The following is a 25,485-nucleotide window of genomic DNA, read 5'->3' as shown; positions in this document are numbered from 1 at the left end:
AGAGCACACACCCCCCGGGGGAAACCAGGATGTCTCTCCATGTTTTCAGTATGTCTTTAGTTAAGATATACATTATCTAAAAAATACACATGCTACCAGACTGTATACTGGAGTAACTGGGGAAAAAAATCCTATGGTACGTTAATAAATAGAAACCTTAATGAGATGATCTAACAGACTGTTTGGCCTCTAAGATCAAAACAACTCTTATCTGAAAATTAGTTCCTGTAGAGCTATATTTGGGCTATAACATCACTGACTAGTAAGCTTTCACCTGCATGTTTATATTTACCTAATTCCTTACTCTGGAAGCAGCTCTTTCCTTAGAAAACACAGTAAGGTAACTGCAAACTCCTTTTTTAGTCTGGACAGTCAAGAGCTCGGTGTCACATTCTTTTGTCCTCTAGATGTTGCCCTCTCCCTGTTTTCATCATTCCCTGCTTTCCACCCCAGAAGCCAACCGCGTCCTATTCTCAGGTAGTTAATAAGCATCCATAGGTTGTCTCTAAAGCAAGGGAAACCTTTGCCTCTGATACCCTCCTGAGAAAAGATACACATCTGAGAGGTGAATGAATTATAGTCATTTTAGAAGAGTCCTTATCTGTAAAACAGCCCAGGCCTTTAAGTATTCATCTGTTAGCCAGAAAAAATAATAATTTCTATTTATCTCTAGCTTACAGACTACCACCGTGATACTGATAAGATAGTAAGAAATAAATGCCTTTCTTGAAATAGAATATACTGTCAGAGACAGCACTTACAAAACTCTGTTTCATTTACTGAACTTATAATGTATGGCATACGTATTCAAACTTTCTTCTTTTATATTTTATACTTGCTTAGTACCAAGAGAGTAGAGAGCTTGTATCTTTTTACCAGCTTGTTAGGGTTTCAGAGCTTATTTTCAGACAGCAATGCGTGATGTCCTTTAAGACCACTAAGAATTTTCCTGGTGGTACTTTTCCATCATCTAGCTGTGTACTGCTGACAGCTTTATACCTGATTCTTGCATTGATGCTCTATGAATGATTCTTGCATTCTCAGCTCTAGGGTGATGGAGATACAGGATCCCACTGTTTTAGGGCAAATAAAGAAGCCTTTGGAGCCAGATATACCAAAACAGGGCATAAATGCCACTGTTTTCCCCTTCTCCTGTAATTACTGTCTCCCTGTTTGTTCATTTAATATCACCATCCCTTTTGGAACATGGTGATTATGTTTCTGCCTGTGAATGACCCAGTGTCTGTCACTGTAGATCCGCCCCAGCAAGCAGGGCCAGCTCCTCTGTGCAGCAGTCCTGCTCAAGCACTGTATGGTCGTTCCCCTTCTCTGGGGTCCCTCCCCAGCACGCAGTGCCAGCGTGCTTATTCGGCAGTCCCAGAATATGCTTTTTCACCAGTGACAATCTGGAACCAGTCCTGGATGTCGCTGAGCATCTTCAGTGTCTGCAACCAGTCCCCTTTCGGGGAAACTGAAGCTTCTCAGGCTGGACGTGCCCAGAAAGACTTCTCTGATGCGTGCCTGTGAAACAGCAATGTTCTGAAGTCTTGGAAAGGTTCATTAGTATCTAAATAACCAGCTGGTTACCTCTACACCTGATTCTACTCTCATATTTATTGGGATGACACAAGAAACTCTTGTTCGACTTTGGGAGACTTTCCACGCTGGTTTATGTACACGTAACATGCAGGAGATCAGGTCATCCTCTTTTTATGTGATGCTCTTTCTCTGTTGCTGCTTATGAAACAGATGTGAGTAAAACACTCACATAATCTGGAAGAATTGAGAGCATTGAAACAGAATTCCTAATTTGCTGCAAATTATGAGTTTTTGAAATGTCTTCCTTGCCTGAAGACACAGTTTAGTTTCCCATGAAATGGGATTTTCACATAAAAATTACTATGCAAACCTTTTTAAAAAAAATTTGAGAACCTAATTTTAAATATTTTTAATGTTGATTTATTTCATAAAATACCTATTGTAGTATATAATGTGCACCAAAACCAAACATACTGCATATACATAGAGGAAAAATTTTTGCTGTTTTAATTTTACTCTAGAACCATGAAGATAAATTACTACTTTGTGGATGGACAGAATACCTTCTCTAGATTACCTGTACATTAAAATGAAACAACCTTAGATATTAATGCTAAAAAACCCCACCTGTTTCAATCAGTATAATGTATTAACTGCTGTTACTGATTTTAAGAATTAGATGTTCCATCTATGCTGTAGCACTACCGTTCCTAATTTGTTATGAAACACTTACAAATAATAAATAAAACCACATAAAGTCAAATATGAAGGAGTTTCAAAGTTTTCTAAAATGAAAATATTCAAAAATTAAATACATGGAGAAACATTTATAGGCATTTTCATTGAAGTAATACAATTTTCTGGGGGAAAAAAAAACCCCAACAAATGTGTTTGGACTAGTTTTAACCAATCTTCTGGAAACTTTTTACAAAGACAGAGTAAGCAGTCATTCATAACAGTAAGCTATTAGCAATACCAGGACTTTCAAGGATTATGAATCACAAAGTCACAAAATCATTTAGGTTGAGAGGGAACTCTTGAGATCATCTAGTCCAGCCCCCTTGCTCAAGCAGGGTCAGCTACAGCAGGTTGCCCAGCATCATGCCCAGTTGGGTTTGAGTATCTCCACAGGTGGAAACTCCACGTCTCTCGGCAATGTGTTCCAGTGTTTGACCACTCTCACGGTAAAAAATAAGTGCTTTCTTGTGTTTGGATGGAATTTCACATGTTTCATTGTCCTGTCACTGGTCACTACTGAGAAAAGGCTGGCTCCCTCTTCTTCATTCACATCTATTATGTATTTATACACGTTGCTGGGATCCCTCTGGGCCCTCTCTTCCCCAGGCTGAACAGTCCCAGCTTTCTCAGCCTCTCCTCATCTGTCAGATGCTCCAGTCCCTTAATCAACCTTCATAGCCCTGTGCTGGACTCCCTCCAGTAAATATGCATCTTTTACTGAGGAGCCCAGAGCCTCACCAGTGCTGAGTGGAGAGGATGGATCACCACCTTCAACCTGCTGGCGATGTTCTTCCTAATGCAGCCCAGGGGGCCACTGGCCACCCTTGCAGCAAGAGTGCATTGCTGGCTTGTGGTGACCTGTCTCTCTACCAGGACACCAAAGCTGTTCTCTGCCAAGCTGGTTTCTAGCTGGCCAGCCCTGATCATATGCTGGTGCCTGGGCTTGTTCCTCCCCAGGTGCAGTACTTGGCATTTCCCCTTACTGAACTGCATGAGGTTTCTCACAGCCCATTTCTCTAGCTTGCTGAGGTCCCTCTGAAGGGCAGCACACCCACATGGTTTATCAGTCATTCCTCCCAGTTTTGTATTGTGCAAACGTGTTAAAGGTGTACTTTTTCCCATCATCCAGGTTATTAATGAAGATGTTAAACAGGATTGGCCCCAGTATGGACCCCTGGGGTACACCAGTAGTGACTTTCCTCCATCTGGACCTTGTGCCACTGACCACAGTCCTGTCAGCTTGGCATTTCAGGCAGTTTTCCATCCGCCTCCCTGTCACTTTATCTAACCCATACTTTCAATGTGATAGCTGCCGTTCCTTGTATCTCCACAATAGATGCTGAAGGCTGCATGGATATGGCATATGATATTATCCTCTCCCAGGCTCAAGTTTCTAAATGCATCTTGTGATTTCTGTCTTAAGGCATTGTAATGAACCTACCTATGTAGCTTCTCAAAACTTGAAAATAGTTGGATGCCTTCAAATCAAACTATATGGAAATGTTACAGTACAAAGTGGTAAGGGACTTGTAAGTATTGAACAAGGCACTTCATATTAGAGAATAATATGTTTCTTCAGAGCCAATATATGTATTTTTTATTCAAAGGCTACATGAATGTGACTTCATTTAGAAAGTTAAGTTGAGGTTTTAAAAGCTAATGTAAAACTCTTAAAAGAATATGAAAGTAGGTAAGAATAAGAATACATTAATAGGTTTATGTGTCTTCCAGGCAGACCTGTGATTCATCTAGTTGAACAGCCTACCTCAGACAAGGACCAACACTTTATTACTCAGAAAAATACAAAATCCCTTTCATGTGCATATTGTCTGAATATAAAAAGTGCTGCATCCTCATGGTACTCCAGACTTACAGTGAATAGTGACGAGTGGCATATAAATCAGAGAAATGTTCTTGTAGTCCAGGTATGGAAAGTGAAGTATGTCTTGCTTGAAAATTTATCTTCTCTTGAAGACAAATTTGAAATTTATCTTCCCCTGCAAGAGAAGGGCACTTCTCATTTTAAACTGAGGCTTAAAGACTGAAAAGCTGAGTCAGCCTCAGGAGGTGCCTTTGTCTCTCCTTTGGCTAAAGATGGAGACTGTCTCAACAAGTTATGTGAGATGAACACAGTCTCTTGTGATTATTTTGTATCTAGAAGCGTATTAATGTCTAATTTTTTTAAAGTTAAAACCAAACTCACAAGCTGTGATATCTGATGACAATAAGTAATATAAACTCTGTATTTAGAAATACTAGTTATCCATTTCCCATACGTGGATGTTTTGGGCTCATTTCTGCTTATATTGACATGTCTAGTTTATCTTTGGCTTCAGCTGGAGTCCATTCAAGCTCTTCATGCTCTTTATAGATTTTCACAGGTCAAAGACTGCTGCTGCTTTCTTCTAAAACCCAGGAAAAGGGCACTAATAGCTTACTCTGTGTTCCCAGAAAGTCTAGCGTCCCTGGATTTTAACACTGCCAAATCTTTGGCAGTGTTTGGGCAGATTGTTCCATGTAAGACTTGATTAGTTAATGAAGACAGGATGCTTGTTACAAATACAATGCTGACTTCTTTTAGACATTCACACTTAGCCACTCAGGCTATTGCCACGTTATGAGAAATGTCAGTGTCACACTGGGAGCACAATTACGTATTCTTTATTTTATTTACTGCCATTTAAAAATTGTGCACAAAATGTGCTCAGCCACAGGAAAAAAAAACACCCACTCAAAGTATTAATTACAGATTTTATTAAAAGCATACAGAAAACCTGAAGCGTAACCAAGCAAACGATCACTGTTCTCTCACCCTAGGAGAAGAGAGGAGGAGGGATTCCAGTGGCAGGGAGCTTAGTTGCTTTTGACAAGAAGGGAAACATAGACCTCCTAATTAACAGTGCAGTTAAAGAAGGGTGAGCAGCTTGCTGCCAAACATAACCACAGGGAAAACTGTAACTGCTGCAATCAAGAGCGTTATTTACCCAGTCAATAAAAACAGGCTGAAACAAATGACATAATGCCCTGAGTAACCATGGTCTGACAATAGGAAGTTACCAAGAAACATGGCTGCTGGTGGGTGGTTCCTCTCTCAGTCCTGAGGAGTGTGGGGTGACACAGGTACTGGACTGAGGGTGTCCTGTGTTGTATATGCAGTGGTGGGCACCGAGCTTGGATCTCATCCCTGTGAAATAACAGAAAGACCAAAGACAAAATCATGTCCACATGCTATGAATATCCAAAGGGAAATGATGGTCCAAAAACTCCCCAGCTATTGAGCAGAGTAAACTTTCAAGCTACAGGTGTTGAACTGCGCTGCACTGTTCTGGATTTTGTAATGAATCCCAGGAGATTTGTGACTTCATCTAACCATGACTAGAGATAAAATGAGGGTTTCCATTTACTCCAGCATTTTTGGGGTCAGGACTTTGTTAAAGAGCTAGCGAGCCTTTTTCACAACCTTAACAGCATCTTCCAGAGTGCCCCAGAAAGGAAGGAAAATCACTTTTACAAATCACAATCCTAAAGTGATTTGGCATGCATCAAAAAGCAAAACGATACTATATATGCTTTGGCTGACATTTACAAGGATACCAGAAAATGTCCCAGATTTACAGCTCCCTGGCTTTCCCTGGGCTACTCAGTGCTACTTAACTCAGTGTCAATGCTGAAGTCCAGTGCTGTGTGCACTGTAAGCTGTAAGCCATTGATAATGGTCACAGCTAGCTGTGGGTTTGATTTTTTATTTCCCTGTCCATATCAGATTACCCAGAACACCTGTCATAGCCTCACATTATAGCCCATAGCTTAGGCCTACATTCTTGATGTCCTGATGTCTTGATATCACACAGATCAGTGACAAAATGTGGTTAAAAGAAAGCAATGACTACGTATTTGAGGAATACAGAATACTGTTCATCAGGTCACCAATTAAAGTCATAATGCATATAAAGTATTTATTTCTTGGCTTCAGAAATACTGATGCATTGAATATTGCAGCTAATATGTGATCAGATTTTCTCAGACTCTACCATACTCCTCCAGATGAAGAGTGCTCTGATGAGGAGGAAGCAGTGGTGTGAGTCAGACTAGCAGCGTCAATAAGGATTTTCAGGACTTTGATGCCAGAAAATATAGCAAAAAACCTAAAACTGTGCTGCAGGCAGGAGTTACATAGGTAACAGGAACCATCAACACACAAGCGGGAGCCTTGTTGTCTGCGAGAGAAGGTTTGGAGCTCAGCCCACTCAGCATTCCCAGAAGGGGACAGTTAGTACTGATGTAGATGAGCTCAACAAGAATGTAAATAAGGAGCCTTCTGACAAGGCCACGCTAACTGCTAAAAGGAAACAAACTGCTGAAGACATAAGACTCAAGGACACTAGGGTAAAATAATTGTGGTAGTGGGAGATTGTGACCTCCTACTCAGATGGCCCCCCCAAAGAGGGTGGATCCTCTGCTCAGGGAGCATGCATAGTAAATTTAAAATGAACTGTACCTTTAAATGGAAGCAAGAAAGCAGCTAACCAATAATTAGTTAGGAGGTGTAGACTTTGGGTGGAACTATAACCAACTTCACTGTATGAAATATGTATTGTGAGTAAAATCAAGTGTGCAAGTTAGGAGGAGCAATCCCCCTTGCACCTGGCACTGTAATAAATGTACCTGCTTTATAACTCCTTGAGTCGTAGAGTTTGATTCTGCACATCAACTTGGACTGACGTGTCATAGCTTTCAGCTCTAAAACTGCCTTTTTGATTAGCTTTGATGTAATCTTTTCAACTTCTGCAAACAAGAAAGCCAGCCAATAACTTTTGTGTCATGGCAGCTAAAAATAACAAGAAGCGTAATGGTCCAGGCACAATTAAAATGTTTTCCAGGTTTTAGACATCTAAGTACCTGTGTCCGCACTGAAGTCAGCTGCTTCGTTATTCAGACTGTCATTTCTACACAGCTCTTTGTGGACACAAAAGATGTTTCCAAGCAGATTCCCCATCAAGCAAGGCCCTTCTGATATTGCTTGTGCACACCCACCAGATGTGGGTCATTGTGCTGATAGATCCTCATTCCTCTCTTGTTTTTACAGGTTTGGCAACTACCTTAAGTTTCACCTCAAGCAAATAAGTAGAGGATTACACCTAGCAGATCTGTCTGACCTCATTTTCTCATCTGCACAGATGTGAAGTGAAAGTAATCTATGGAAACAACTAGATTTACAGTCGAGAAAAAAACATTAAGGGTAAATGAAAGATCTGACCCAGCTGGAAAATCTGCCTTTAAGTTCTTCCGTAAATTATTCAGGGTTTTCACTTTCTTAGAAAACAACTGGAGGGCAGGCTTCCCAGGTACCAGGGGCAAGGATAGAGCAATTAAAGTGTCTCACTATGCTCCCTGTGCCAGAAATGTAAACATTGCACAGTGCTTGCCATAAAGGCTGTCTCTGTGAGGTGAGGCTTGCCTACTAATGTGCGTTTGGTCAATGGGGCTGGGGAGCCAGACAGGTCAGTAGCCTTATCATATACCTCTGGCTACTGACTTGTAACATGCCTCAGCTGCACGTGTCACATGCATTCTGCAGCGTGGGGAAGATGTGGAGACTGGAGGGAAGTGGGGGAAACAGAGTATCTGCATAAAACCATAGGAAAGGCTAGCAGGAGACAGTTCAAGCTGAGCTGGGTGTCCTGTTACTGCTTTTTGAACTTTCTGTAATGTAAACACTGGGTAGGAGACAACTTTAACTTCATACAATGCACATAGCCTTTAGTTGGAGCACAGCAGCAATGGCAACTGCTCACAGCACACATCAGTCTCGTCTGTAAGTGCCATCATAATTTCAGAACACAGTAACAGTTGTCTCCTAAAAGTATATTATTTCATTGAGTGATGAATGGCATTGTGAAATATTACCTATAATCAGAACCCTTTATGGCGAAGCTCATTAAGTTCATGACAAATCTAGTGTTGACAGCACTTTAATTTTGTTTTATTGCCTCATTTTATCTCAACGATTTCTGTCTCTGGTTTACAGTTAATAATGAAAGACAGCAGAACTGCACTGTGCTTAAGAATCAGAAAAATAAGTATTCATCTTTTTAGAAGTCCCCGATTTAGGCCATAGGAACAGTGGGTACTAGACAATGCAGGCACTGAGAAGGTGATTAAAGTTTAATAAAACTGTCAAGTGAAATAAACCAATCTCCTTGCAAAACATTCTGTTTGCCAGGTGCTTGGATTTTAGCTGTTAAAAAATTCTCTTTCAACAGTCTGTTTAAATGTGCAGCAGACTAACGTTGTGACTGCCAAGTCACAATTCATTTTTTTGCATGATCTGTTGAGACTTGGTAATAAAAAAGACTACTAAAACGACACATTCAGAAGCCACTATAGGAAGTGCTACATAGAATAAATGCACTGTTAATGAGTTGCTACAAACATATTCCTATCTTTTACTGTCTAAGTTAGGCTTTGGAGCCTGGTCTTTCCCCACTGTCTTCACAGAAGAGGTTCTGATTCTCCACCCATATGGTCACCTGCAACTGTCCAAACTGTGTGTCATTACCAGTCTGATTTGATACAGCTTTCCAGCATTTTTTCCATATGCATGTGATTATACAAAATCCAAGGCAGTGAGCAATCAAACACATACCTCCCCATAGAAAATCTATAGTCCCTACAACCACCTGAAACAACCTTTCACTTAAGTTCAGCACAGAGCTCTATTAAACTGTAAAAACCACTCATTATTAGTGGATTAATAATTACTAATTGATCTGCTGTGCAGTACCTCAGGTAACATTTTAAGAATTTTGTTTACAAGTTGTATTCTCCAGAGACCTGTAGGTGAATTAATACAGAGTGATTCATAAATAACGTATTCCTGTGATTCTGCCCAACGTGTCAGTGTGGGTACCATATGTCAGACCTTTCCTCTGCATTCTCCAGCAGCCTTTCTGAAGAAAACAGGTCAAACAACAAACTGAGTTTCTTGAAGGCTGGGATGTTCCTAAGGGATTCATGGTTTCTTTAATGAGAACATCACCTCGCCTCTTGCAAAGTTTTGCAGTGTGGAGTGCATCAGCTCCCTGACGCAGAGGCAACCCTGACTGACAGGAGAGAGATACCTCAAATAATGAGGAAACCATCACACCCTGGTGCTGCTCTGAATTAAAGAGGCAGTCTGGCTCTCAGGAAGACGAGCTTTTTTTTGGGCCACATTGGAAACACTAAGTGGCCTTCAGAGGGGAGAAATACTCCACTGAACAAATCTGCCTGTGCAGCTCCCACCGGAACAGGCTCCTGCTTTTCTCTGATATCAGAGGCAGCCAGTAATATCCACCCAGCCAAATGCTCACTGCATAGGAAATTAAAGGGCTTAAAGCTAAACCTACAATGGTTTGAGTGTCACAGTGCTATCTGAGATATCCTGTCCCTCTCCCTTCGTTCTTCCCAATTATTATTACTCCTCAAGCTTGGAAGTTATTTTAAATTGTATTGCAAGGCTCTTGGGAGAAGGCTGAATGTCTCGTGTGTCTGTATTAGCTCAGCTCCATGCGTGAATTTTGTGTTCAGCGTGCAGGTATTGCTAGGGCTAGTACAGCAATACACACACACATAGGAAAGAGCTCTCTTAACAGGAGAGCATTAAATTCCCCTGCAAAATTCTTCTTCAAATTCTTGTTCAAAACAAAGATAGAAAAAATATGCAAAATTAAAAGTTCACGTGCATGTCAGCAAAGCTTGCATTTTTAATTTTCCCATTACTTTCTCTGTGCTTGTGACAAGATGTGCAAATTTATACAAAGCTTTAATTAGTACTGTGTGATGAGAACTGGAAAGCTTTATGAAAACACCCATTTACAATTTTATCTGGATGCTCCTAAAGATAATGAGATAAACCTTATATTTTTCCTTCCCCTGCGCTTGGCTTTTGAATAATCCTGCCGACATATACTGTACCATGTGCAGCATTATCTGTAGAAAACCACTGCAAAATTAAGATCATAAGAAAAATAAGATATGCGGTATTTAAGGAAAAATAATTTTGTTTCTTTATGCTTTTGACAATGGTTTTGAAAAGAGTGTATTTTGAAATCATGTGGAAAAGAGTGTGCACAGACTCTGAGTAAGGAAAATGCATGACTTTTTCAGGGAACAAAAATCTCCCTTTGTAGCAAGATCCATATCAACCATCGTGCCTGGCATTCAGCTGAGTCTGTGGCCAACAAGTCTCACTGAGGGAGAGCCCTGCTACCTGGAGAGGGGCTATTCCCCCACTCTCTTGGTAATAAACCCCCAAGGTCTGAATCCTCTGCCTGGTAGTAGAGATTAGGATTGTGCCAATATCCTTTCTTTCCTTGTGGCTCAACATAAAAAAATCCCACCAAAAACCTAAGAAGAAGGGATACTGAGATAAAATAAATATTTTCAGGCGTTTGCATTTATTTTATTCTGCTACAAAGGAAATGTTGGGTTGGTTTTTTTTCTGAGGGGTTGTTTTAGGACCATTGAAAAGTGTGAGGAATGACAGCCTAGATTCACAAAATTGTCAGTGCTGTTGGCAGCAGGCTCAGGTAATAGGCATCCCAAGTTAAGATGAGGGAGGCTTCATGTCAGATGTCTCCTTGACTAAGAGACACTAAAGGGGACCCTGTCCCCTTTCTGTGTTGTAATTACCATACAGGCTACTCCCAGCCACCTCAGCTCTAGAGCAGCGGTCAGGGGAGACCTTTATAAGAATGTCTTCAATTAGAAAAATTAAAGTGTAAATAGACTATGACACTGGGTGATGTAGTAATTTCATTTTTTGATTAGAGAGAAAAATACCTTTCTTGAGAAGGAATTTCAGTCTAATAATCTGGCCCACCAGGGGCTCTATACTCCGATTTCTGTATGTGTATGTATTTCTCTTGGTGAAAAAGCTATATTTAGCAAATTTAGCAAAATTGAGATTTTCGTGCTCAGAATGCTGTCTAGAACAGGAGTGGTCACCCTCTCACTCTTGATTTGCATTGTCTCATGAGTCTAGAACAGTCCTCAGGCAGGAGATGGACCCCCCCAGGGGGCAGAAAGTGCTGAGGGGACTATTTGAATTCTCTGTGGTGGGAAAAAGCAAACCAGCATGTGCTGCTAAGGCTGCTATCACCACTTGCCCAGTGTAACCTCATCCTGCAAAAATGAAGTGCTGGGACCCTGGGAGAGTTGCTGCCACAAACTGGTCCCAAAGCTTACAGGAGATTCTGATATGCAGTTTGCAGGGTCAGGATCTTTTGGCTACCCACGATCTCGAACAATTTGTCACTGCTTCCCTTCCCACAGAGAAAGAGATGTTCTGGGTAGAAATGTATATGAATCATTGCAGACAGTAATTTTCTCCTGCAAATCTTTTGCAGGTGGTTTGCAACAAGGATGAAGCAAACTGTTCTGACATCACATTTGCTTCCTACATGGGCTCAATGCACCTGCTTAATCCACAACCTCACACACACAGGGTTCTTTCAGACTGACTTTTGTTGATTGATGGAAGATGGAAGAGTCCATCTCTCCCTCTCGTGCTTTTATCACTGTTTGAACAAAGAGTTTTATTCTTGTTATCTCCCTCTGGTGAGCAATAAAAGATAAACCACAGGACTTATAAAGTCAAAGAAAAGCTAAGAGATGTAACTAAAGAAGAAAAACAAAGAGCTGGCTGCTGACAGGCAGGTAGGCAAAGCTGGTGGGGTGCTCCACAGCACACCTCTTCATGCCTAACAGCTGCAGGTAAGGTGAGAAGAAAAGCAGCAAAAAGATTACAAGGATGCTTCTCTCAAGTGCCCTTTGGTCTTTGTTTTAGCATTTGCCAGCCATCTTCTGTGGTGCAGAGATCTATATCTAGATTTTAAAAACATCTATAGCTTTTTTCTTACTTGAAAAAAAATGTTTTTTCTCAGTCTATTTCCAAGAAATGAATATTGCACCTGAAGCTCTATATAGATTTTAGCCCTACTGCTCTAAGATCCAAAATACCTGGTTCTCTAGCCTGCAGTCTTTTACCAAGTGACTGCAACATCTTCATAATTCCAATAGCATAGTACAACAGTGACCACCACACATTTCTTCATTTACACAGCTAGTTGTAGCACTGCTGGTATTAGCTACCAAGAGAGCTTCAAGCTGATGTACAGTCATGCTAATTAGCACTTGTGTACACATCAACTTGTAGAAACTCACACCAAAATTAAATACATGGGAGGCCACTCCCATCCACTGGTAACAGCTTGTCTAGGAATTCTTTCATAAGTCATTGTTTATCAAGAGCTACCTTCTCTATGCCTCTATTGTCATTTGTTTATTGAACAACACAGAACGTTTATATGCAACTTCCATCTGATTCTAGTCTCAGAAGTGAAGAGTAGATGAGTAATGCATATTCTTGCTTTACTGGCAGTCTCCAAATCATAAACCGAGTGTTTGTCCAGCTTTAATAAGAATCCAGTAAAGTGATAGGATTTAGTTTCATTTCCAAGAACACAGGCCATTATTTCTGGGAATTAACTTAATTTATTAACATTTGACTTGTTTGTAAAGGTGCTGTACATCAGGACCACCAAGGTATCACTAACGGTTTTCTCGCTTAGAATTTGCTTGAAGGACAGACAATCAAATTCAAGGTGATTGCTACGTGCAATTTAAGCTGTAATGCAGCCTCCTAATAACAGTTTCTATTCACTCATTGCAATGATGACTGCTGAGAAAGATAATACTGACACATGGTGAAGACTAAAGCAATAGAAAAAGATGGTATTGTCACATTATTCATTATTATTATGCCTTTTGCTAAAGGAACCAAACTGGGAAAGACAAGATAGAGATAAGCACGGTTTCAACACCATTTTTGGCAATGATAATAACATACTTGTATAAGACATTTCATTCAAAAGAGCTTTTTATACAGAGATTTTAATTACTTGCATACACCAGCAAAGGCATCACAGAAACTCAGCCATTTCTGAGGAACAGACCACAGGGGTTCTACAGCAATGATACAGGACGAGCTGTGAAAGTCAGCTTCTCCAGCTGATACACAGGACTTGCTGCTCACAGTGACTCAAAACTGCAGGGTTAGTGCAGGCAGCTGCCTCCTGGCACAGAGGGATGGACCATGGGGGAAGGCTGGGAAATGCAAGGACTTCAAGTGTGGGACGTGGCAGGGGAGAAGTGAGATGGAGTTTGTCAGTTTTCAAGCAACTGCTGCTGGAGCAGCATGCATCTGCCCCCTGATCCCAGAGGCACAGCCCATGCACACACCAAGCCGGGCTGGACCATCCCGGTCCCCAGCTGCCTGGCGGGGGCTCCCCCACCATCCCTTGGGCCACCCAGTGCTCTCACACCTGCCAGCACCACTGCTAACACCCCAGCTGCTCTCAGCACACTGGTGCTCCACATCATTAGGCCATCATCACTCCAAATGTCCAAGAGTTATAACAGACGTACCACCTTCCTGCAGGTTTCCAAATTAATTGGTCCTTATTGTCACTTGTGCAAGGCATGCAGATACTTTGACAAAGAGAAAGCAGTGCCGGAGTGCCTGCTCGACCCACCCCCTGCACCACTCCTGGGCTTTCTCCAAATCCAGCTGTCAGCTCCCGCAACAGCTGTGCTCAGGGGAGCCAGGAATCAGCTCCTTGTGCACCGGCCACCTCTGTTACAGCTGTGGACAGCCAGCAAACCTAGAGACTTTTCATTCCTCCCAAATTCTTGACCATGAGGACATTCTGATCTGATAGTTCTAGGAATGCTGACGTTTTAAAAGAGCAGCAAAAGATGTGGTTTAGAAGGCTACAGCTCTGGACCAACCTAGTTGCTAACACTTATACACAACAATCAACAGAGCCAAATCATTGATTCTTTATGGAATAGTTATTCAACAGGGAAACTGAAGAAATCGGTGTTTTTATGTAATACTGTGCATGATGGTGCACCTCTTTGCAACTGCTTTGTGGTTATGGTGCACTGGAGGCATTAGACTGTCTCAGCTCCAGCCCTAGAGGAGTGACAAAGGAGGATCAAAATATCTGCAAAGAGAAAAAGGCAACTGGATGAGAGACGTAGATCCAGCTTCTGCACCTGGGGATATCCTCACCCCTTCAGGTTTCTGAAAGACTGGGAAGCCTCATTCTCTTTTGTTTTGGGTCCGCACACAAGAGTTTTCACGTGCAGAGGACACCTTTCCAGGAGTCAGTGTGCAAATACACCCTGGTGGCTCTGTACACCTTCTTCTTTCTATCTGGAGATCGAAACTGCTTTGGTTTTCAAGGGCTTCACAGCAAACTTGGGTCTCACAGCAAGACACTTTCTGGGTTGTATGGAAATCGAATCACAAAGTATGAACAAGGCCTCGGACATATGTCCTTTTCTGCTTCCATTTTAAGAGCTCCTGGCCCTCACCAACTCCAGCTGCTATTGCTGCTCCTCAGAAAGAGGTTACTGCACAAGGTGGATAATTTGCACTGGCCAGCAGCTGGTGGCAGTAAGCACCGCACCATGCTTTGTACTTCAAGAACACACATGGCAACAGCCTTTACAACAGTAAGCACGTCTAACAGTGGAAAAGTGGTGGGATTAGCTGAGGACTGTGTTCAATAATTTTAATAACAAATGTTTTATTCATAAGGCCCTATGACATTTACACGTGTTTTCTAAGTAAAATGTTTCTTTTGAGAATGTGTCCACAAAGTAACACTATTGATTATGCTGATTATGGGTTAAGGCTTAAACAGTGTACTATAATAAGATAATTAGCTAGGGTTTTTTTGCAGTTAATGACAGAATTAGTCCAAGAAACTTCTGAACCGTCTTCATTTGATGTGGGTATTTCCAGCGTAATTGCTCAATCTGATTTAATTATACCACCTGGCTTCCAAGGTACTTTAGACTGACCAAGATTGACAATGAACACTTGTTAGCCCATTACTCTTAATAACATAAAACTTCCCATTACCTCATCAAGTTTGGAAAGTTTTCCTGTTTTACAGTCAGAAAGCATATGTAAGCACTAGCCTGGAACAGGCTCTTTTTCCCTCCAGAGCCCTTACATTAGCACAGAATTACTGTTGCCTTGCCCAGGTAGTGCAATGTCCTGGATATCACTGAACTGTTAGTAAAACATTTCAGTTTTCCATACCTATATCGTACTGCATCAGTCATACATTGTCTTATATTTCCTCCTTATATGTGATATCAGCCCCACTAGCTTGTTTATGTTAGCTTCTTCTCTTTGTCCATCAGTCTCACGAAGTCTGGTTCATCACTCTTTATGTTAGAGTCACAGTTTCATTGCATCTTAATACAATGCTATTTGAGTGTATTTGATATAAACTAACATCTAGGATCATTTGTAGGTCTTGACATCAGGTGCTATTACACAGATTAGTGTAGTCAGTGCTGGCTAACAAGAGAGCAGAACTACTGCTCAAGAGGCAAGAATGGTTTTAGAAAGGAGTATTCCCAGCATGTATTTAGGGAAATGCAGTATATGCCATACCTGTTGCTTTAAATGAGCATTCCTATTTTTATTATTGATTTTTAATTTCTTTCCAGATCTTTTTGGCTATAATCTTTTCCAGAAGGGAACATCAAAGATAGGGCAATAGCTAACAACACCAGAGAATGTTGCTCTTATAATACGTGCAAAACCTGAGGCAGAAGGACCTAATACAGAAAATGAGTGCTGTGTCAGAGGTGATATAAGCTGTCTTACTTGTACGTATTTCAAACTAGACCAAAGAACTAGAAGCTGTCTCACCTCTGATGTGTATAATCCTGTTAAGACAGAATTCAGTTCAATAGGGATTAACTCAAATTTAGGTTGCATTTGGCACCCTAGTTTCAGTTGAAAAGCATTTTTTATACAATCACTGTTTTCACACCTACCAAATAAAAATGTCTACAGGAATTACTTCTTTTTTAAAGGCTTCAAACAAAACAAGAAAATTATGTAAGCCACTGAACTACCCATCCTTGAAGCCAGGAGAACAATCTTCTGCTCTTGAATATCTGTAGTTTTACTCAGGCAGCTTTTGAAAATACTTGAAAAATTTATGCAGTAGACAAGAACAGTGGAACAGGTTCTGCTTGAGTAAATATGTATTGAATATTTATCGAATTTGAAGTGCTTTGCAAGTAAAACCCAGTCAGAATTAGTATCTTCAAATACGTGTTTTCTGTAAATTAGAACAAAGTAATCATTTGAACAGTTCAAGAAGGGACATGGCATATTGTGAAGAAAGTGAATTTACCTTTCACCATTACAGCTGATACTGTGTGGAGGAGTTATTTTCCTGGATAATGCAAGCCCCTATCCTCCAAATGCATGTGCCTCCTTACGCACAGAAGTGTACCTTTCTCACGGCACCTTAGTTTTGCAGAGTCGCTGTTCTCAGCAAAGAATGGTGATCCCTGTCCTATCACTTATTGTTAGCTTATGCTAACAAAAGAAATTAACTACTATCTACTATATACCTGAGAAATAGCTTAGAGGGTGTATTTTAGATCCTTAGGTTGCAAGTGGTGCCCCTTTTTCTCTGGCAGCAAGGCTATTCTGACAAGTTCCCCACCTCCACACTGCAGTTCATCATCCCATCAGGTCTGCAGATGTGACTGTGATGAGGACCTACCATGAACAGCATCAGTGGTGCTAAAAACTTGCCAAATCAAAGAAAAAGAAACAGTTCTTCACCAGTGGGTTCATTGATTGGTTTTTAAACCAGGATGATTTGACTGTTAAGGTAATTATGCCCTCAGCCTCTCTGCACTCCGCTAGTATGCAGACAGCATGAATTCCTGAGCTTTTGAAGAATTAAATTAATATTAGTTCACTTGAATTGCAAGAGGGAAAGTGAAAGGGTATTTTCGTCCTACAAGTACAGACTTCAAACAAGGTTAATTCCCTAAGAGCACGTATCAAGACCTATGCACATAAAAATCTAGACTTAATTATGCTGCATATTATATTTTCTTAAATATTTCAATAAATAAGTAATATTTGAGGGTAATAAAATAATTGTACTGGAATACAATAATGTCTCAAACACTGAGGGAATAAAAGGTATGAAAAATTTCTCATAAAAATGTAATCCTTGGGATATAACCTTGTTACTTGCATTTCAATATCATACAGACACTTTATCCAGCAGGTTAGAGTTCCCAGTGCTAGTTATTGGGACTTGTTTGTGTTAAATTAGCCCCAGAAGGATTTTCCTTGTAATCCCTGTATAAAAAGGAAAGATATTAAATATTTCAATTAAAATAATTTTGAAGTCTAATATACCTTCTAGAAAATTAAAAAAATACCTATTTCATTTCAGGAGAGTTCCATGTTCACTAAATTTAATACATAACTCTCCTTCACCCAAGAAGACTGAATGAAGAAAACAGGAATTTTACTGTAATTTATTTATACAATGGTGGAACAACATTCCAGTGCTTGTACTAGGTAATTTACCTAGGGAAGTACATAAAGCCAATAACAAAGAAACTTTTATTTAAAGTTCAAGTTTTATATATGCTTCAGGTGCTTAAGTGTTGTGGTTGCCAAGCTGGAATAACCATGAGGTATCTCTAAGTAAAGGATGCAGCCTTCTAACCTAGGAAAGAGGAATCAGCATAAGCACAGAGTGGTTAATGGGTCACAAATTCTCTACACACACTTGGACAAAATCCTACACATGTAGGTCCATTTACCACAGGGCAGTCCATAACACTGAGGATGTACGTAGGTGTCTGTACCATCACAGTCTCATTTTTTGCTGTTTTGGCGAATTTAAAATTAAATTCAATCATATTTACAAGTAATGTATTACCTAGCGTGTTTCCCTTGTACACTCAAGGCCAAGCTTTGCACTGAGCTCCCTATATAAGTATTAATAATGGAGCTGTGAACTTTCAGGTGACTTTTTCATTCAACTTTTATAGCCTCTGATTATGAGTTTTAATGAACTCTTAACCTTTGTTCTGTATTATACAGCTTTTGATTATGAAATTTACTGACCTTTGGTTGATATTGCCCATCTACAAAAACTCTGGAGATTCATTTCAGGTTCTGATGGCAGATTTCCTCCACTGAGCTGATAAATATAAATCCCATTCCTATAAACGAAAAATCACGGGCATTGGATTTACAGAAATAAAGAAAATTCAGAAACCTTTTAGTCTATGCATTAGCAAGCAAGGCAGTCAGAAGAGGGCTGTAAGACCAGAATTACTGAATAGAAATGTAATGGTGCATTTTTGCTAATAAAATCATGGTTAGAATTCACATTATGATTTCAAGTAGATATGTCCATAGTATAACCTTCACTGTTATGCAGAAATACTGAGAATAGGTTTAAGCATCTCTGTACTATCCTATAGTCTGCAGAATAGACAGACACTGAGCAAAACCTAATTTTCGCTGCAGTATTGTTTGATTTTAGGCTGACACCTCCGCACACTACATAGTTAGCCTTCTTTGCTTTCTGCAGTCTAGCCCATAAACTAGAGATAAGAAATTACAGAGAGCAGCAGAAAAGATTCTGTCAATGGTATTTCCAAGGACAGTGAACTGAAATTCATAAATAATTGAACTGTGATAGCAGAGCTAAATTCACCCCTGTTATAATGCCAAGGCCACAGCAACAGTTTACCAGGAAAGACAGTATGCCCACATCATCCAGGATCTCCTCTGGCTAGGTCCTCTAGATCAGGTTGGCCCAGTCCTAAAGGCTCTTATGACTAGTGTCAGAGCTGAAGTGGCACCTGAGCAAAGGCACTCCTGTTGGCTCTCCCTCTTCTTTCCCCCTGCTAGGGAGCCAGCCTGTCTGACACACAGTCCATGTCCATCCTGTCCCCATGGACCCTCGAAAAGTGTGTAGCAGAGCTGATTTTCAGAAGACAACACAACACTATTTGCTCTTTAATTTACTTTAATTTAAGGTTGACTGTGGCTCTGAACAGTCCCATGGCTTTCTTGGACTTCTCATCTGTATCGCCTGCTGTCTTTAGTCTACTATGGAGATGGCAAGCCCTTTCAGCACAGGAGCTTCCCCGCGTTTTTCTGCGTCTGTGAACCCCCCGCACAGGAATGTCATGGACAGGTAGGTTCTAGGAAATAATACCACCTCACTAGTAAATGAATATATAACTTTGCATATATTTAGAGACAATTTTTAAGCAGTTAGCAGCAAAATCAGTAAAAATAGCATCATAGAATCATAGAATCATTTAGGTTGGAAAAGACCTTTAGTCCAACTGTTTACCTAATACTGCCAAGGCCACCACTAAACTGCGTCCCTAAGTGCCACATCTACATGACTTTTAAATACCTCCGGGGATGGGGACTCAGCCACTCCCCTGGGCAGCCTGTTCCAATGCTTGACAATGATTCTGGGGCAGACATTTTTCCGAACATCCAATCTAAACCTCGCCGGGTGCAACTTGAGGCTCTTTCCTCTTGTCCTATTGCTTGTTACCTGGGAGAAGAGACCGACCCCCACCTGCCTACAACCACTGTTCAGGCAGCTGTAGAGAGTGATAAGGTCTCCCCTCAGTCTCTTTTTCTCCAGATTAAACAACCCCAGTTCCTTTAGCTACTCCTCATCAGACTTGTGCTCCAGACCCTTCACCAGCTTCATTGTTCTTCTCTGGACGTGCTCCAGCCCCTCTACACCCCCCTTGCAGTGAGGGGCCCAAAACTGAACACAGGATTTGAGGTGCGACCTCACCAGTGCTGAGTACTGGGGGACGGTCACTGCCTTAGTCCTGCTGGACACACTGCTATGCTATTTTATATATACACACATATATGTGTATAATCTACATACCAGCCAGGATGCTGTTGGTCTTATTGGCCACCTGGGCACACTGCTGGCTCATGTTCAGCCGGCTGTCAGCCAGCACCCCCAGGTCCTTTTCCATCAGGCAGCTTTCCAGCCGCTCTGCCCCAGCCTGTAGCGCTGCCTGGGGCTGGTGTGACCTAAGGGCAGGACCCGGCACTGAGCCTTGTGGAACCTCATCCAACTGGCCTCGGCCCATGGGTCCAGCCTGTCCAGACCCCTCTGCAGAGCCTTCCTGCCCTCCAGCAGATCAGCACTCCCCCCTCAATTTGGTGTCACCTGCAAACTTACTGAGGGTGTACTCGATCCCCTCATTCAGATCATCAATAAAGACATTAAACAGGACTGGCCCCAGCACTGAGCCATGAGGAACACCCCTTGTGACCGGTCACCAGCAGGATGTAACTCCACTCACCACTACCCTTCAGACTCGGCTGTCCAGCCAGGTTTTTACCCAGTGAAGTGCACATCTGTCCAAGCCACAAGCAGCCAGTTTCTCCAGGAGAATGCTGTGGGAAATGGTGTCAAAGGCTTTACTAAGGTCCAGGTAGAGAACAGCCACAGCCTTTCCCTCATCCGCTAAGCGGGGTCACTTTGTCGTGGGAGATAAGGTTTGTCAAGCAGGACCTGCCTTTCATAACCCCATGCTGGCTGGGCCTGATCCCTTGGTTGTCCTGCACATGCCGCGTGATGGCACTCTGGGTGACCTGATCCACAACGTTGCCCAGCACTGGGGTCAGGCTGACAGGCCTGTAGTTCCCTGGATTCTCCTTGTGGATGGGTGTCACACTTGGTAGCCTCCACTCAACTGAAATAAACACATGAACAACTGCCTACAAGAATGAGAATAAGTGAAGAATTCACAACTCTGTTCATGCAGAAGTGTCAGCACGCAATAGTGTAGAACAAACGTCCAGAGTATTCAACTTTCCTAATACCTTCCAAGATGCTCCTTCAAATGACCTAAACCATCCACAGTTGTCACTGGCCATTTACATGGCATCTTATATCCAATAGCAAATACAAAGCAACACTACTTAGCCCACTTTTTTTTATTATTATTATTTACAAAATACTGCTTGTGTTGCACAGAAATTATTTCCCAAGCCTACTTGTCTCCTCCTTATGCATACCCATACCCATATCTTACTGGTCTTACTCCTCTGTGCTTTTTTTGCCACTAAGCTCCTTGCAGCTTGCTCTGGTCTTCAGCTGAATGGAAGCAAACTCTGTTTCTCATAAAGTGTCAGTCAGCCAAGGTTGCATATAATGGCAAAGCAGGGGTTTTAGCAAATTAGCCTCAGGATATTGGTTATCCTCCAAAAAGCTGAGAGGACAAGGTGGACCCAGCCCACAACTCTGCTCATAGTAGAAGCTCTGTGTAAGCCTCAGACTGTGTGAGCCAGCAGGGCCCAAGCTCCCCTGTCCCAGGTCTTCCCAGTCTCACCTCCATGTGGGCTGACACATGAAGGACTGGAAGGCTTATGCCACTGTGCATGGTAGCCTGGACTAGACAAATAAACATATTTCTTGAGTAGGGAGAAAAATGTGGTAATGTTCTAAAAAGTGCCTTTGTCCATTTAGAGGGCAAAGCAAGAGGTGGTGGGGTTACGCTTAATGAAGATAGGTAAGGCTTGGTGGGACGGATGGAAGGAGCTTGGTGGACATTCAGAAAGACTTTGTTGAATAAGTATGTTGTTCTGTATCTGAAAGGATGAAAATTCATATATCATCAAAACAACCTTGTAGCATTTCATGTTACTATCATAAACATATGCTTCCCTATAATGCTGCTTAAAGTAGCTTCTTGGGATTTTAAGCTGGAATCTGTTTCCCTGCTCATTGTGTTTACAGATTAGCCTATTATAGACATGTTCAGTAGCATCTGCATTTTACTGTACTGCATTTAATTGCTTTTGTAATGAAATAAACGAGGTTTGGGAGGTTTTCTACTGAGAAAAAACTAAAAGATCATTATAAGAATGACTCAAGGTCTGCTGAGTCCATGGCAAAGATTCAGTTTTCCTATTAATATCGCCTCAAATTTTAAGCAGAGTATGTAAAATGAATGTTTTTATTTTATTTTATTTATTTATTTACAAAACTCTCAAATTAAAATAATCATATATAATAATATATTAGCCTGTTTTGAAAGATGTAGACACATAATCAAATTTTTATCTTTTTAGATGAACAGGGAAATACTACATTTCGTACTCATTACCTGTAGGGCCAAATTATGCATCTCCAATTTAGAGACCTAAATGAAATGGATAGATTTTCAGATATATTAGGTATTCAAACATTCGTGTGCAACCCATTTCAAAACAGGACCATACCATTTAACTTACAGAGCAGACAGATTTTGCTGACAATCTTTCAAATAGCCCTAGTTTTTCTCAAAGCAATGTGAATACTGCCATCTAGCTATACAGTAACAGTATATCTTTAGGCCAGTTTTGCTAGACACAAACTTTCAGTTTCAGTTTAGAATAGAGCAGGACTGAGATATAAAAATTCCAGTTGGAGTTCTGTTAATTTAAAAATGGTGTAGACATCATTTATTATTAAAATATAGTATAATGTTATAAAATACAGTTTTGACAGAAAACTGAAAAGATCAGAACAAGATTAAAATCATTGCATCTGACGGTGAGCAAGCTATTCCTTGTGAATGACTTACATTACAAATGCAGGACCTCATTTTTCAAAGGTTTATACATGCCTTCAGTTGATTGGGGTAACTAATAAAGTTGAAACCACATGTTTGTAAATTGAAGTCTAGATCCTCTTTCCAGTTTGAGATTCATCTACCAAAGATCAGGATTTCTACAAAACACTTTGTCTAACAAATACCCTTATTATTTTGATCTATTAATTGTTTGGAAACTGTTTATATAGAGTGTCAGCTGAACACTCAGTATTCAAACCGTACTCTTTGAGTTCCATATTGAGGAATTTTTGGAAGCATATCATTGCATGTTCAAGATGTTGATACACCAAGCATCCTCCTCAGCACCTCTATGGGTAACCAAAGGATGAAGAAACAGAAGACAGGCACAGGACTTGCCCTGATACTGAGAAGGACATGAATGGTCTCAGCACCTAGTCTTGGGAACTAGAAGAATTGATTTCCACAGCCTGTTTCCACACATCATCCACAATATTATGTACAGGGCTGTGCAGAGCTAGACTGTTGTTTGGGATTACACAGTGGATAACTAGAATCATTCTGGTTGAGCTCCTGCCCACCAATTTGAGGAGCTTGTACTTCGAAAAACAAATTGAGACATGTGACTCCTTCAACTTTCTTCCCTAGGCAGAGATAACTGACGTAATTACATGACAGATATGCCACCTAATTACAAAACAGAGTCTCATTTCTAAGTACAAAGCTATCGGGAAAGTTATCCACTTCTCACCTGAGAAAGAAAGTCTACGTAATCTAGCACACACACAGTGGCACTCCAACTAGAAAGTGAATCCTATCCAAACACAGACTTACCTGAAACATAAAAGGAGAGAAAATCTACATAAGCAGATGTCTTTTAGCTAGTATTTCATATACCCTTACCAAACAAGACACGCTGTATGACATCTATTCCTGCACCGGACCAGTTCACAGAACTGTCTAGTCCAAAAACGGGCCAATATCAGATTCATCAAAGGAAGATGCAAGAAAACATGTTGTTACTCACAGACTAACAGCCCTCAGACCCGTTCTAATTCAAGCAACAGGAGGTTAGCCTGATTTTCAAATCGTGAAGAGCTGACACTACAAGACAAGCCAGAAGACAAGAAGACACTACAAGAAGACTGCCACAGGCAGGGCCCCAGATTGCCTCACCTAAATGATTAGGAAAACAGATGTTCTCCCAAGTCATCTGTAACAAAATCTTGATCTTTTTTCTTACATATAGTATATCACAAGGCCCTAAATCTGCCAATACAATTTTTGGAATAACTTACTTTGAAGTTTGGGTATGCGTATTTTTGTACACATACACAGAGCTGAATGAGAGTTACAGCTTCTTAAGAAATAGGGAAGAGACTACATGCGTTCAAGTGATTAACGCAACTTATCACAGATGCCCAACCACTCTTGTCCACTGAAAAACAGTAGAAAAAACAACACTTGATATCATTAGGGCTATGCATTATTTTTCAGTTTGACACATTAGTACTTGGTGGTGTGAGCCACAAAAAGCCAGAAGACAAGAATTTCTCTTTCATGTTCCCAGAGAAACGAATTCATGAGGTAAAATCAGCATGCAGACAACTGTTCCTCCACAACATTAAGAGCATTAAAAAAAAATGTTTAATTGTGGATACAGTGTGAGATACACTGCTTTGTAATTCTGCATTTTCAAGTTTGCATTTTTAATCTTCTGTGTAGCCTCCCCCCCCCCAATAAAAAAAACCAAACCACCTCCAAAAAAAACAGGAAAAATTGCATAACTCAGAATAATTCATCATCGTCATTATCATTATTATTATTAGTAGTAATAAAAAAATCACTTCCAGGCTTGTGAAGTGCAGAGTCCTTGCCCCTGAATGGTCTCTTTTTTGACAGCAGCATAATTTGCACCTTTGATGCTAAAGGAAAAAAGGTGAAATATATTTCACCACCTCCACTGCTCTCTGCAGTCTGACTGTATGTCAAATCATTTTGGAAAACACATAGCTGCCATCTAATAAAGTGGCCCACTATTCCAAGTGTGACAAAGAGGCATGCTAGCACGCTTCATCAGCATTTGAATTTGTTTTTCCTCTGAACTGAACAAGCAGCACCTCAATATTGTAATCAACATTTGTGAATAATTCAAGTTCTGTCGTGCCCAGCTTCACTATAATCTGTTCCAACAGGGATGTGTTTAGCTATAAACCACCCAAGAGAAGAGCTTTGCTACCACCGGTCTTTACAGAGACAGAGCCAGGTATTTCCCTGGTAGTACTCTCTTCTGACCATTTTTGTCAACTTAATGTGCTGCTTACTTAACAAACTGAACTCCCAGTCCACTGAAGCTGGTACGTTCTGCAGAGTCTCCCTGGTTCTCACGTTCCCGTCTCCATTGCAGCAGATCCCGCCGCAGCAGACCCTCCAAGAGCGCTGACCCCTTTCCAGAAAAAAATTCCCTTAGGCTGGACTCGAGGACCATGCTTACGGCATGCCTGAAGGCTGGGAATGTTACATGTGGGGTCCCATAAAATGGTCCAGGTTTTCTGTGCTTACCCGGTGGGTATCCTTATCCAACATCACCACACAGCGCATTACGCTCCCATGCCCCCCCGCTCGCTCCCGGAGCGCCGCTCCCGCCGCGCCGGCCCCGCCCGCACCCGCCACGGCCGCGCGGTGACGCCA

At 41.2% G+C, this 25,485-nt stretch overlaps 1 long non-coding RNA gene across 1 annotated transcript; it reads right to left on the bottom strand.

Moving 5' to 3' along the window:
- Positions 1–5,010: 5,010 nt before the first annotated feature.
- On the bottom strand, positions 5,011–25,446 carry LOC130144695 (uncharacterized). Its single transcript, XR_008820220.1, has 3 exons — positions 25,357–25,446; positions 18,302–18,399; positions 5,011–5,461 (listed from the first exon to the last, which is right to left on the bottom strand). It is a non-coding gene; the product is annotated as an uncharacterized LOC130144695 (long non-coding RNA).
- Between the last annotated feature and the right edge of the window lie 39 nt (positions 25,447–25,485).

The sequence above is a fragment of the Falco biarmicus genome, chromosome 2 (assembly GCF_023638135.1).
Source record: "Falco biarmicus isolate bFalBia1 chromosome 2, bFalBia1.pri, whole genome shotgun sequence".
Lineage (NCBI taxonomy): Eukaryota > Metazoa > Chordata > Aves > Falconiformes > Falconidae > Falco > Falco biarmicus.
The sequence above is the reverse complement of the archived record's forward strand: the minus strand, read 5'-3'. Positions and strand labels throughout refer to the sequence as shown.